The sequence below is a fragment of the Asterias amurensis genome, chromosome 17 (genome assembly GCF_032118995.1).
Source record: "Asterias amurensis chromosome 17, ASM3211899v1".
NCBI classification, from domain to species: domain Eukaryota; kingdom Metazoa; phylum Echinodermata; class Asteroidea; order Forcipulatida; family Asteriidae; genus Asterias; species Asterias amurensis.
This window is the reverse complement of record NC_092664.1, coordinates 3,751,344-3,765,003: the sequence shown is the minus strand read 5'-3', so window position 1 is coordinate 3,765,003 and position 13,660 is coordinate 3,751,344.

Here is a 13,660-nt window from a genome sequence, read left to right as displayed (position 1 = left end):
AGGGGCACTGGGGGTCCGGCCCACGGTGGTCCACGGGGTAAGGCAGCACCATACCGGCCCAAGAGCACTGTGGGCCGAGGGTTCTTTTTGGCTCCCTTTTTTTTTTAACTCTTCAATAAGTGCCAAATGTAGTTGAACTATAATGGTTACCAATTGCAGAAATCGGATGTGGGCCATACACATTTTAGGTTCGCTCAGACGAACTGGTTGGATGAAGGGTCGGGCGTCCGGTCCGGGGGGGGGGGGGGACATCGTAAGTGATTATACGGCGTGGGGTCCGTGGAAAACTTTACGCCGCAGATGGTCTCTGGTGCAATCTTGGGAGTCTGATGTGTGATGAGTTTGAGGTGTGATGTGCCTCCCCCTCTCAGATGATGGGATTTAAGACATTTTATTTCAAGTTTGATGCACCATTTGTTGCTATCGGTAATGGTATCGACTCAAGTACAGCTTCGTATGCATTTTCTGCATATGCTCAGACGGCGTTTTATCACTAGCATCGCCAAGGATGGATTCAGACAAGACGTTTTAGGGGGATACTTTGCGGCGTGGGTTCCGGGCCCGCTCAAGGGCCGGGGACATTTTTTGCATTTTAGATGCTCTGTGGTGCAGTCAATAGGCAAATAACAAGCATAATGAGTGAAACAGAACAAAAAGCCTTTAAAATGTGGGCAGCACTAGAACCTTTGGATTAACAGCATCTTCAGGTGCGGATCTATGACACGAATTTTAGGGGGAAATCTGTCACAGAGTGAGCATGCATAACCAATGTAGGGCATGAAGTAAGTGACGTTCCACTAAGATTTGCATAAAGTGAATAATTATTTTAAAACGTTTCTAACACGCATGATTTCTGCAAAGTACTTTCCCATCATGATTTCAACTACGTACCCAAAATACCAGGTTGCCAAACTTTGACCCAGATCAAACATGTGTAGAAATAAAAACATTGATATAACTAAATCCAACCCCGGGAGCCACGAAGCACAAAGTGGCCCCCTAAAGAATCTAAAGACAGGTTAAAAAAGAAAGATAATAATATTGGGCACAACGAGCGAATTATCACACCTCTGGCATGGGCGCTAACGTTGGTACAAATTCATTCCAAAATAGAAATCATTCCTTTTTTGGTGGACGTTTATAACACCCCAGACCAATGATTTCCCAACCAACGAGGTTAACATGAAGCCTTTGAACTTACTGCTGCAGCATTAGCAATTTTGTTAATTGTTGGACGGCGGTGTCTGGTGATTATTTTTTTTCCTCTGGGTGCCCTTTTACCCCAGGACATGGGCGCTGCTCTGGGTGCCCTGGTGTCCTGGGCACTGCTCTGGGTGCCCTGTGTCCTGGGCACTGCTCTGGGTGCCCTGTGTCCTGGGCTCTGCTCTGGGTGCCATTTTACCCCCAGGCCATTGGCGGTGCTATGGGTGCTGCTGCATGGGCCCTGGACCCCCCATGTGCCCCAGCTCACTGGTGCTCGGACTCCCGACCATTCCGATCCAACCAGGTCGTCGGGAACGGAGCTCCGCTGGGCCCATGAGGGTTTCCAGGTTTTCCCACACAAATCGTATTACCGTGAAATTCGGTTGCCCGAATACATAAACTAAAATTACGTTGACGAACATAACATACCGTTCCCGGCCGGTCCATCTGGCAGGACCCTCGTGCCCCATCAGGCCCTGGGCGCTTCCCTGGTGCTGCTGTGCCTTGGATCCCCATGGTCCCCCCGGCCGACACCCTGATCTCCGGAGCCCGGACTCCGGACCATTCTGCTCCAACTAGTTCGTCGGTGGCGGAGCTCCACCGGGCCCCATGAGGGTGTCAGGTTTTCACGCAAAAACCTTGTTACCTTGGATGTCGGCTTATATTGCCTGAATACACGACTAAAATTTGACGAACATTACTCCAGACCCCCGGCCGATCAATCGGGCAGGACCCAAGTGCCTAAGGCCATGGGCGCTTCTCTGCTGCTAGGCCATGAACCCCCATTTCCCCTCGGCCGACACTGCTCTCCGGAGTACGGACTTCCTACCCTTCTGCTCCAATCAGTTCGTCGGGAACGATCCCACCCCCCCCCGAACAAAAAATAATATTTCGTATTGTTAGTAGCATTTCAGAATTGAGCCATGAACTTTTATGAAAGTTTGCCCTTCAAAAAGTCGACTGCAGAAAAAGAAAACAAGAACCCCCCCCCCCTTAAAAAAAGAAAAGACAAAATTACCCGACGTTTCAAATTTATTAATATATATTTTTTTTGTCTTCACATAAATCTTCTGAAAAAAAAAAAAAAAAAAAAATCCCAGACCCCCACCCCCCTAAAAAAAAGAAAAATGACCCGTCGTTTCCAATTTATATATAAATGATATATTTGTTTGTTTGTTTAAATTGTTATTCTTCATGCCGGGTTGGGAGACGTTTTAGGACGGCCGTACAGGCCGCAAACGTCGGGGACAGGTGATAACAAAAAATATACCAGTATCTTATGGATTAGGGGCGCCCACTTATTACCCCTCCCCATCCGCCGGACTATGGGCCAAAAAAGAGTCTCTCGGTTCGGTCACCAACATCCTCGTGGGTGCCAGCACCCACCAGCCGGCTTGCTCCGAACTCGACCCGTTCTCGGAGTTTCAGAACCTCGGAGAACTTCCTTATTTGTCCGCATATTGGCCATGAACCCCCATGGTTCCTCGGCCGACACCTTGCTCTCCAAAGCCTGGACAACCAACCCTTATGCTCCAACCAGTTCATCAGTAACGGACCTATATTGTAAAATGATTACCTTAGAAGTCAAGTTAAAAAAAATTAATAGGTTTCCTTATTGCCCTCTCCCAAAAAAATTTGTTTTAAACAATAAAGGAAAACAAAATGGGGACAAAATGAGTGCCAACAAGTGCTTTACACTGTTGAATTTTGCCCTGTATAAAAATAATCTCAAGAGTTGAGCCTTGAACCTTTTTTATGAAAGTTTGCCCTCCAAAAAATCGTAAAAAGAAAAAAAAAAGTCGCCCGTCGTTTCCAATTTATAAATGCCGTGTTTGAGGATTTTTGTCTCAAATTAAAAAAAATCCCACAAGTTGAGCCTTGAATTTTTATAAAAGTTTGCCCTCCAAAAAGTTGACTAAAAAAAACTAGGAAGCAAAAATCACAGCTCCCCCTAAAACAAATTAAAAAAAATTAATGAATGAAAATTGACGGCGGCGTTTCCAATTTATAAATAATTTGTAAATACATTGTAAATAAGCCTTGCATTGTAAAAACAACTTCACCCTGAATTTAAAACTGTTGAGTTTCGAATTTTTGTAAAGCTTGCCCTTCCAAAAAAAACCTTTAAAAATGGTAACAAGAAAATGCCCCCACCCCCACTATGGAGGACCAAAAGTAGACAACCCAAATTGCCCCAAATAAAATAAAAAACCACAGAAGTTGAGCCTTGAACTTTTTATAAAAGTTTTCCTTCCAAAAAGTTGATTAAAGACAAAATTAATAGAAAACAAAGCCAACCCCCCCCAAACAAAATAATAATAATAATAAAAATGACCCGTCGTTACCAATATTTATAAATAATTTATAAATAATTTTTAAATAATGTTTAAATAATAAAAGTTGAGCCTTGAACTTTTTATGAAAGTTTGCCCTCCAAAAAGTTGACTAAAGACAAAATTAATAGAAAACAAGATCACAACCTCCCCCCCCCCAAAAAAAAAAGGGACCCGCCGTTTCCAATTAATACATGCCGTGTTTGAGGATTATTGCCCAAAATTTAAAATTCCCAAGAGTTGAGCCTTGAACTTAAATGAAAGTTTGCCCTCCAAAAAGTTGAATAAAAAAATAGGAAACAAAATCCCAGCCCCCCCCCCCCCCCCAACAAAATGGGATGTGAGACGTTTTAGGACGGCCGTACAGGCCGCAAACGTCGGGGACAGGTGATTTCAAATAAAAAATACCAGGATCTTATGGATTGGGGGTGCCCACTTACCCCTCCCCATCCGCCGGACTAGGGGCCAAACAAGAGTCTCTCGGTTCGCTCACCAACATCCTCGTGGGTGCCAGCACCCACCAGCCGGCTTGCTCATAACTCGACCCGTTCTCGGAGTTTAGCGGGCGCCGCAAAAAGCCTGCCGTATCTCTTGAGGACTTTTTGCCTCTGAACTCCACCCGAATTTCAGAACCTCGGCGAACTTCCTTATTTGTCCGTGTGCATATTGGCTATGAACCCCCATGGCTCCTCGGCCAACACACTGCTCTCCAATGCCCGGACTACCAACCCTTCTGCTCCAACCAGTTCATCAGTAAAGGAGCTCTGATGCCGGTCCCCATGAGGGTCGCGGGGTTATCATGAAAATTTTAAACTCTATATTGTAAAATGATTACCTTGTCGAAAAATGTCGAAATCATAATGCCTTTAGCGCTTTGCACTGTAAGAATTTTGTCCTTACATAAAATAATCGCAAGAGTTGAGCCTTGAACTTTTTTAAATAAAAGTTTGCCCTCCAAAAAGTCGATTGATAAATATAAAAAAACAGAACCCCCCCCCCCTAAATAAAAAAATAAAAAAATAGTGACTCGTCGTTTCCAGTTTAAATGTGTTTGAAAAAAAAAAAAAATCACAAACGTTGAGCTTTCATCTTTTTTAAAAGTTTGCCCTCCAAAAAGTTGACTATAAAGGACAAAATTAAAAGGAAACAAGATCCCACCCCCCGTCGTTTCCAATTTAGAAATAAATGATAAATAATTTTTAAATAAGCCTTGCATTGTAAGAAAAATTTCATCCTAAGTATAAAACTGTTGAGTTTCAAATGTTTGTAAAAGTTTGCCCAAAGACAAAAATAGGAAACGAAAATCCCAGCCCCCCCTCAAAAAAAAAAATGAAGAAAAAAAGAAAACAAATTTATATATATATTTTTCTTAAAGGCTTGTTGGTGACAGGTGATTACAAAAAAATATACCAGCATCTTATGGATTTGGGGCGCCCACTTACCCCTCCCCATCCGCCGGACTATTGGCCAAAAAAGAGTCTCTCGGTTCAGTCACCAACACCCTCGTGGGTGCCAGCACCCACCAGCCGGCTTGCTCATAACTCGACCCGTTCTCGGAGTTTAGCGGGCGCCGCAAAAAGCCTGCCGTATCTCTTGAGGACTTTTTGCCTCTGAACTCCACCCGAATTTCAGAACCTCGGCGAACTTCCTTATTTGTCCGTGTGCATATTGGCTATGAACCCCCATGGCTCCTCGGCCAACACACTGCTCTCCAATGCCCGGACTACCAACCCTTCTGCTCCAACCAGTTCATCAGTAAAGGAGCTCTGATGCCGGTCCCCATGAGGGTCGCGGGGTTATCATGAAAATTTTAAACTCTATATTGTAAAATGATTACCTTGTCGAAAAATGTCGAAATCATAATGCCTTTAGCGCTTTGCACTGTAAGAATTTTGCCCTTACATAAAATAATCGCAAGAGTTGAGCCTTGAACTTTTTTAAATAAAAGTTTGCCCTCCAAAAAGTCGATTGATAAATATAAAAAAACAGAACCCCCCCCCCCCCCCCAAATAAAAAAATAAAAAAATAGTGACTCGTCGTTTCCAGTTTAAATGTGTTTGAAAAAAAAAAAAAAATCACAAACGTTGAGCTTTCATCTTTTTTTAAAGTTTGCCCTCCAAAAAGTTGACTATAAAGGACAAAATTAAAAGGAAACAAGATCCCACCCCCCGTCGTTTCCAATTTAGAAATAAATGATAAATAATTTTTAAATAAGCCTTGCATTGTAAGAAAAATTTCATCCTAAGTATAAAACTGTTGAGTTTCAAATGTTTGTAAAAGTTTGCCCAAAGACAAAAATAGGAAACGAAAATCCCAGCCCCCCCTCAAAAAAAAAAATGAAGAAAAAAAGAAAACAAATTTATATATATATTTTTCTTAAAGGCTTGTTGGTGACAGGTGATTACAAAAAAATATACCAGCATCTTATGGATTTGGGGCGCCCACTTACCCCTCCCCATCCGCCGGACTATGGGCCAAAAAAGAGTCTCTCGGTTCAGTCACCAACACCCTCGTGGGTGCCAGCACCCACCAGCCGGCTTGCTCAGAACTCGACCCGTTCTCGGAGTTGATCGGGCGCCGTGAAAAGCCTACCGTGCCCCACGAGGGTCTAACGGGGTTGTCCCAAAATTTTTAATTCTATATTGTAAAATGATAACATAGAAAGTCAAGTGAAAATAAAATAATAGGTTTCTTTATTGCCCCCCCCCCAAAAAAAACCCCAAAACACACACAAAAAACATTAAAATTAAACAAATCAGTGCCACACATTCCACCATCATGGTTATGTCGAATTCAGCGCTTTGCACTAGTAGAAGAATTTTGCCCTAAATAAAATAATCGCGCCTTGAACTTTTTTATGAAAGTTTACCTTCCAAAAAGTCGATTGAAAAAAAGAAAGAAAGAAAAAAAAAAACAGACCCCAACCCCTCCACCAAAAAAAGTGACCTGTCGTTTTCAATTTATAAATGCCGTGTTTGAGGATTTTTGCCCCAAATTTTAAAAATCACAAGACATGAGCAAGGAACTTTTATGAAAGTTTTTCCTCCAAAACGTTGATTAAAGACAAAATTAATAGGAAACAAAATCCCAGCTCCCCCCCCCCAAAAAAAATACCCGTCGTTTCCAATTTATAAATAAATTATAAATAATTTTTAATTAAGCTATGCATTGTAAGAAAAATTTCACCCTTAATATAAAAATGTTGAGTTTCAAATTTCTTAAAGACAAAGTAGGAAACCCAAATCCCAGTCACCCCCCCAAAAAAAAAACGACCCGTCGTTTCCAATTTATAAATAATTTATTTATTTTTTATTTAAATAAGGCTTGGATTGTAAGAAGAATCTAACCCTAAATTTACAACTGTAGCGTTTCCAATTTTATTTGTCATGCCGGGGTGGGAGACGTTTTAGGACGGCCGTACAGGGCGCAAACGTCGGGGACAGGTGATAACAAAAAAATATACCAGCGTCTTATGGATTAGGGGCGCCCACTTACCCCTCCCCATCCGCCGGACGATGGGCCAAAAAAGAGTCCCTCGGTTCAGTCACCAACACCCTCGTCGGTGCCAGCACCCACCAGCCGGCTTGCTCAGAACTCGACCCGTTCTCGGAGTTTAGCGGGCGCCGCGAAAAGCCTTCCGTATCTCTTGAGGACTTTTTGCCTCTGAACTCCACCCGAATTTCAGAACCTCGGAGAACTTCCTTATTTGTCCGTGTGCATATTGGCCATGAACCCCCATGGCTCCTCGGCCGACAATGCCCGGACTACCAACCCTTATGCTCCAACCAGTTCGCCAGTAAAGGAGCTCTTATGCCGGGCCATATGAGGATCTAACGGGGTTATCATAAAAATTTTGAACTCTATAAATTGTAAAATGATTACCTTGTCGAAAAATGTCGAGATCATAATGCCTTTAGCGCTTTGCACTGTAAGAATTTTGCCCTTAATTAAAATAATCGCAAGAGTTGAGCCTTGAACTTTTTTAAAATAAAAGTTTGCCCTCCAAAAAGTCGATTGATAAATATAAAAAAACAGAACCCCCCCCCCAAAAAAAAAAAAATAGTGACTCGTCGTAAATGCAGTGTTTGTAAATAATAAAAAATCACAAAAGTTGAGCTTTCATCTTTTTTAAAAGTTGGCCCTCCAAAAAGTTGACTATAAAGGAAAAAATTAATAGGAAACAAGATCCCCCCGTCGTTTCCAATTAAGAAATAAATGAAAAATAATTTTTAAATAAGCCTTGCATTGTAAGAAAAATTTCATCCTAAGTATAAAACTGTTGAGTTTCAAATGTTTGTAAGAGTTTGCCCAAAGACAAAAATAGGAAACGAAAATCCCAGCCCCCCCCCCCCCAAAAAAAGAAGAAAAAAAGAAAACAAATTTATATATATATTGTTTTTAAAGGCTTGTTGGTGACAGGTGATTAAAAAAAATATACCAGCATCTTATGGATTGGGGGCGCCCCCTTACCCTTCCCCATCCGCCGGACTATGGGCCAAAAAAGAGTCCCTCGGTTCGGTCACCAACATCCTCGTGGGTGCCAGCACCCACCAGCCGGCTTGCTCATAACTCGACCCGTTCTCGGAGTTTATCGGGCGCCGTGAAAAGCCTACCGTGCCCCACGAGGGTCTAACGGGGTTGTCCCAAATTTTTTAATTCTATATTGTAAATGATATCATAGAAAGTCAAGTGAAAATAAAATAAAAGGTTTCTTTATTGTCTCCCCCCCCAAAAAAAATACCCGTCGTTTCCAATTTATAAATAAATTATAATTTTTTTTTAATTAAGCTATGCATTGTAAGAAAAATTTCACCCTTAATATAAAAATGTTGAGTTTCAAATTTCTTAAAGACAAAAAAGGAAACCCAAATCCCAGTCACCCCTTCCCCCCCCAAAAAAAAAAAACGACCCGTCGTTTCCAATTTAAAAATAATTTATATATTTTTTATTTAAATAAGGCTTGGATTGTAAGAAGAATCTAACCCTAAATTTACAACTGTAGAGTTTCCAATTTTATTTGTCATGCCGGGGTGGGAGACGTTTAAGGACGGCCGTACAGGGCACAAACGTCAGGGACAGGTGATAACAAAAAAATATACCAGCGTCTTATGGATTAGGGGCGCCCACTTACCCCTCCCCATCCGCCGGACGATGGGCCTAAAAAGAGTCTCCCGGTTCGGTCACCAACACCCTCGTGGGTGCCAGCACCCACCAGCCGGCTCGCTCATAACTCGACCCGTTCTCGGAGTTTAGCGGGCGCCGCAAAAAGCCTGCCGTATATCTTGAGGACTTTTTGCCTGTGAACTCCACCCGAATTTCAGAACCTCGGAGAACTTCCTTATTTGTCCGTGTGCATATCGGGCTTGAACCCCATGGCCCCTCGGCCGACAAAGCCCGGACTACCAACCCTTCTGCTCCAACCAGTTCGCCAGTAAAGGAGCTCTTATGCCGGGCCCCATGAGGATCTAACGGGGTTATCATAAAATCTTAAATTCTATTGTAAAATTAAAAATTAACCTTGAAAGTCAAGTGAAAAACAACTAATAGGTTTCCTTATTGCCCCCCCCCCCACAAAAAAAAAAAAATGAAGTCAATTAAATTTAAAAATAAGTTCCACAAATTCAACCAGGTTATGTCGAATTCATATATTTTGGTAATGCATTGATTGGCGCTTTGCACTGTTAGAAGAATTCTGCCCTCAATTAAAATAATCACAAGAGTTGAACCTTGAACTTTTTTTAATGAAAGTTTGCCCTCCAAAAAGTCGATTAAAAAAAATAATAATAATAACCCCCCCCCCAACAAAAAACCAAGGATTTTTGCCAACAATTTAAAAAATCTCAAGAGTTGAGTCTTGAGCTTTGTTATGGGTGCTGCTGGGCCCTGGACCCCATGCTCCCCTCGGCCGACACCCCGCTCTCCACTGCCCGGACTTTAATTACCAACCCGTCTTCGTCAAGACTGGAGCTACGTCGGGCCCCAGGAGGGTCTATCTGGGTTCACTATAAGAAATTAAAATTATAGTGTAACATGATTAGCTTGAAAGTCAAGTTGAAAAAAAAACCAATATTGGCTTCCTTATTGACAACAATAATATTTCTGTAAATTTCCTGAATCCTGCTTGCTGAATTTTTAATTTGACAATTAATGTTGCGGAAATATGTTTTTAGAGGCAGTGGACACTATGTGTTATTATTTTATCTCAAAATTAGCCCAAAACCTTACTTGGTAAACGAGTAATGGGGCGAGGTTGGTAGTATATTAACACTGTGAGAAACGGCTCGGCCGGGGTCTGGAGAAATGCTCGTCAAATTTTAGTTGTGTATTAATTAGGCCATAATTGACAATACGGTAACAAGATTTATGTAGGAAAACCTGGAACATGGGGCCCGGTGGAGTTCCGCCACCGACGAACTAGTTGGAGCAGTGCAGAAAAGTCCGGAGTCAGGGCTCCTGAGAGCAGGGTGTACGCCGAGGGGCCATGGGGGTCCAAGGCACAGTGCAGCACCCATGGTAGCGCCCAGGGCCTGATGAGGCACGAGTGTATAGTTTGTGCATTCGGGCAACCGACATTTACGGTAATTTGTGTGGGAAAACCATTGGGAACCCCATAGGGCCCGGTGGAGCTCCGTACCCGACAAACAGGTTGGAGCAGAAGGGTCGGGAGTCCGGGCACGGGAGAGCTGGGTGTCGGCCACCGGGGCACATTGGGGTCAGGGCCCATGCGGCAGCACCCAGAGCAGCGCCCAGGGGCTGAGGCACCAGGGCACCCAGAGCAGCGCCCAAGGTTTGAGGCACCAGGGCACCCAGAGTAGCACCCAGGGCCTGAGGCACCAGGGCACCCAGAGTAGCACCCAAGGCCTGAGGCACCATGGCACCTAGAGTAGCACCCAGGGCCTGAGGTACAGGGCATCAGAGCAGTGCCCAGGGCCTGAGGGACCAGGGCACCAGAGCAGTGCCCAGGGCCTGAGTAGGCACCGCCGTCAAACAAATAACAAAGTGGTAATTCTGGAGCAGTATGTCCAACGGCGGACAGGTTTTGGTTGGGAAATCCTCGGTCTGGGAGTTATGAATATCTGCCCTCAAGCATGTAGTTTTTATACTGGTTTGAATTTGCACGTTGAAGCGCCCAGGCCAGAGGTGCATAGAGGAATAACTGTCTTTCTCTTTTAACCTGTCTTTAGATTCTTTAGGGGGCCACTTTGTGCTTCGTGGCTCCCGGGGTTGAATATAGTTTACTAATTCTTCCATTTGTACTTATGTTGAATCCGAGCCAAAGTTTGGCAAGGAGGTGTTTTGGGTACGTAGTTGAAGTCATGATGGGCAAGTAGTTTGCAAAAATCGGTCGTGACTTAAACGTTTCAAAGTAATTATTCACTTATGCAAATCTTTAGTGAAACGTCACTTGGGTTGTTGATAAAAATGCCGTGTGCATTGCCATCGAATTGCTGAGAGTGTGGACTTGATTTCAAGTCTGAGAATGCGGTTATTCATCTGCATCATATCAGCAACGAATCCCCCCCCCCACAGATCAGCTGCAACGCGTCCCAGAGGCTAATGACGGAGATAACCCTTACAAGAGGGCGCTATTTCAGGCAATAATGGGTGCGTTCGTTTAGCTTCACTGGGTCGACCCCCCGGTGTGTGGCGTTTTTTTCCCCAGGACGAACGTGTGCAGATAATTACCCACGTTAGTCCTAGAAAAAAAAAAAAACCGCCACACACCGGGGTTGACCCAGGGGAGCTAAACGAACGCACCCAATGTATTGGGTCTCCCTCGGGTAGCCTAAAAGCCACGATCGCAGACTTGGAACCAAGTCTATATGGACAGAGTGAGTTTCTTACTACACCGCAGCGAGTTTTAGTAAGTCCAGTCTTAATAACGCCGCGTTATGCGCAAGTTCCCTCTTGGATGATTATTTCAAAAAGGGTTGCAAAGTAGTCTCCTTAGCAAGGAAACCCCTCACTGCGTGTAAAATAAAAAAATACGCTTCCTGCCTGCTGCGACACCACCGGTTTGCCATCCGAGATGCATCATTCCCACAGACATTATTATAACATAGTCTTGAAGTCAAGACGGTATCTATACTATTAAAAGCGTAATCTGCGCCATCTTGGATTGAAAATTAGAAGGTCCAGTGGTATGGCATCCTTGTGGAATCCAACACGGTTGTTTGTGTGGAATTCAATACGTTTGTGTGGTTTCAGACGTCGGGTTGCAAGTCTGCAAAACCCGGATCCAAACTCGCACTTACAAGTCATGTGATTGGAGGAAGTTTGGGCGGCGACCGTGCGTCAACCACTGGTCGATGTTGTTGCCAGACTTCATAGAAATCTTTCTGACAGGCGACTCATTGGACAGTGTTTCGCAGATGGTGCTCCGGATTGGTTCATTCATTGCCCCTTGCCCGCCCACCCACCATTCGATCCGCCCTTTTTGGTCAGGTTACTTTCGTGTTGTACTAAGCATGGTTCTCCGGATTGGTTCATTCATTGCCGCGCAGGGTCGAAAGGGTCGAAGAGGCTGGGTGCCAGGACAAAACCGAAACCAATCTCACGAATTTGCATTGAATGGATGAAGTACCGTAGATTGATGTTTCGCAGGCGACCATGTGTCAACCACTTGTCGACGTTGTTGTCAGACTTCCTAGAAATCCTTCTGCGGGTGACTAATTTGTTGAAAAGATTAAATGGAGAATATTTATAAAAAATCATTCACTTCCAAACGGCATGAGAATTATCATGATGGACAAGGATTGGATCAAACGGAAGCTTAATAATTTGTAAACGTTGGGTAGGGCCGGCTATAGGTTGGAAGGTGTCTAAGGGAACTTTACAATTAATAACATTTTGGGGTGGGGGGCCTTACACAAAGAGCCATTCTGGTCAGTGTATTGTGAGTGGTGTGTTGTCTGGTTTGAGACAGGCCACCTGTTGCTTGGTGAAGAAGGTCGCCGTGGGACCACTTTAGGTTGACAGTGGGTGGCGACCTTGGACCTTTTGCCAGTAAACTCAAATGCGTACATGAATACCGTTTTAGAATACGGTCTGTTCATGGAGGTATAATGTTGCAGTTTCAGAGTTTAACCATGGAGGTAGAACTGTGAAACCATTCCTTACTCTATGGTGAAACTATACACGTACGTCAAAGGCTGTTTTGAAGCTGTAAAAAAAACTTTGCTTTGCATTTGGTCAAAGTTGTTAAGCAAAACGACATTAAGTTTCCTTTTGAATAAGTCCATTCACAAAATTGGTTAGAGCAGTGTGTCGGTCAGGTCTCAGAATGTACATTTTGCCAAATCCATTTTGAAGCCTAATTTAGCCATCGGCCCGTCGGGTTGGTTACTGATGGAGATAATATTAACAAAAGAGACCTCGTGCGGCTGAATGGGGTACATTTTTAGGAGTTTGTCTATTGACCCAAACTGGACGTAACAAACCCTAAACATGACTTGACATGCTTTCTGAAAGTGAAATATGTTAGAGAAAATTAAGGAGTGGGGACGAGTTTATCGTTTTTATTTAGTTTGTACGATATAGGGTTCCAGAGATATGGGATGTATGGAGGTTTGTTCCTAGAGCAGCGTGAACATAAAGCGGTCAGAAATTGTGTCGTTTGTCGTTCAAATTTCGCGAGATGCAAAAAGCCCAAAGTGACAATAAAACAAAACCAGACCAGCCAAGTCTTACGCATTAGGCGTGAGACTCACGCATTTGGGCTCTGTCTCACGCTCACACGCACATCAACCATTATTGGGGCGAGATCGGGAAAAAAAAATTTAAGACATTTTTCGTGCAAAATTTGTACAAACAGAGCGCAAATTTGCAGATTGCGCACGCTTTTGCTCATCCAGTAGGTTCAGCTCAAATTCGGCAGAGCGCAAAACGCTTATTGCGCACAAGTTTGTTCCGAATCTTTTAGCAAATTCGTTGAAATGCGCTCCACTAGCGAAGACACAACAGGCAGAAGAAGTGAGCGATTGGTTTTGGACATCATTTTTAGTCTATTTTTTTCAAGTTTGGAAGGAAATAATCTGACACAATCGAACCTCCACATTAACCATCAACATCTCCTGTGTACCTCAAGTGAGTTTTAATTATTCTGAGGAGGTTGTTGATGCATT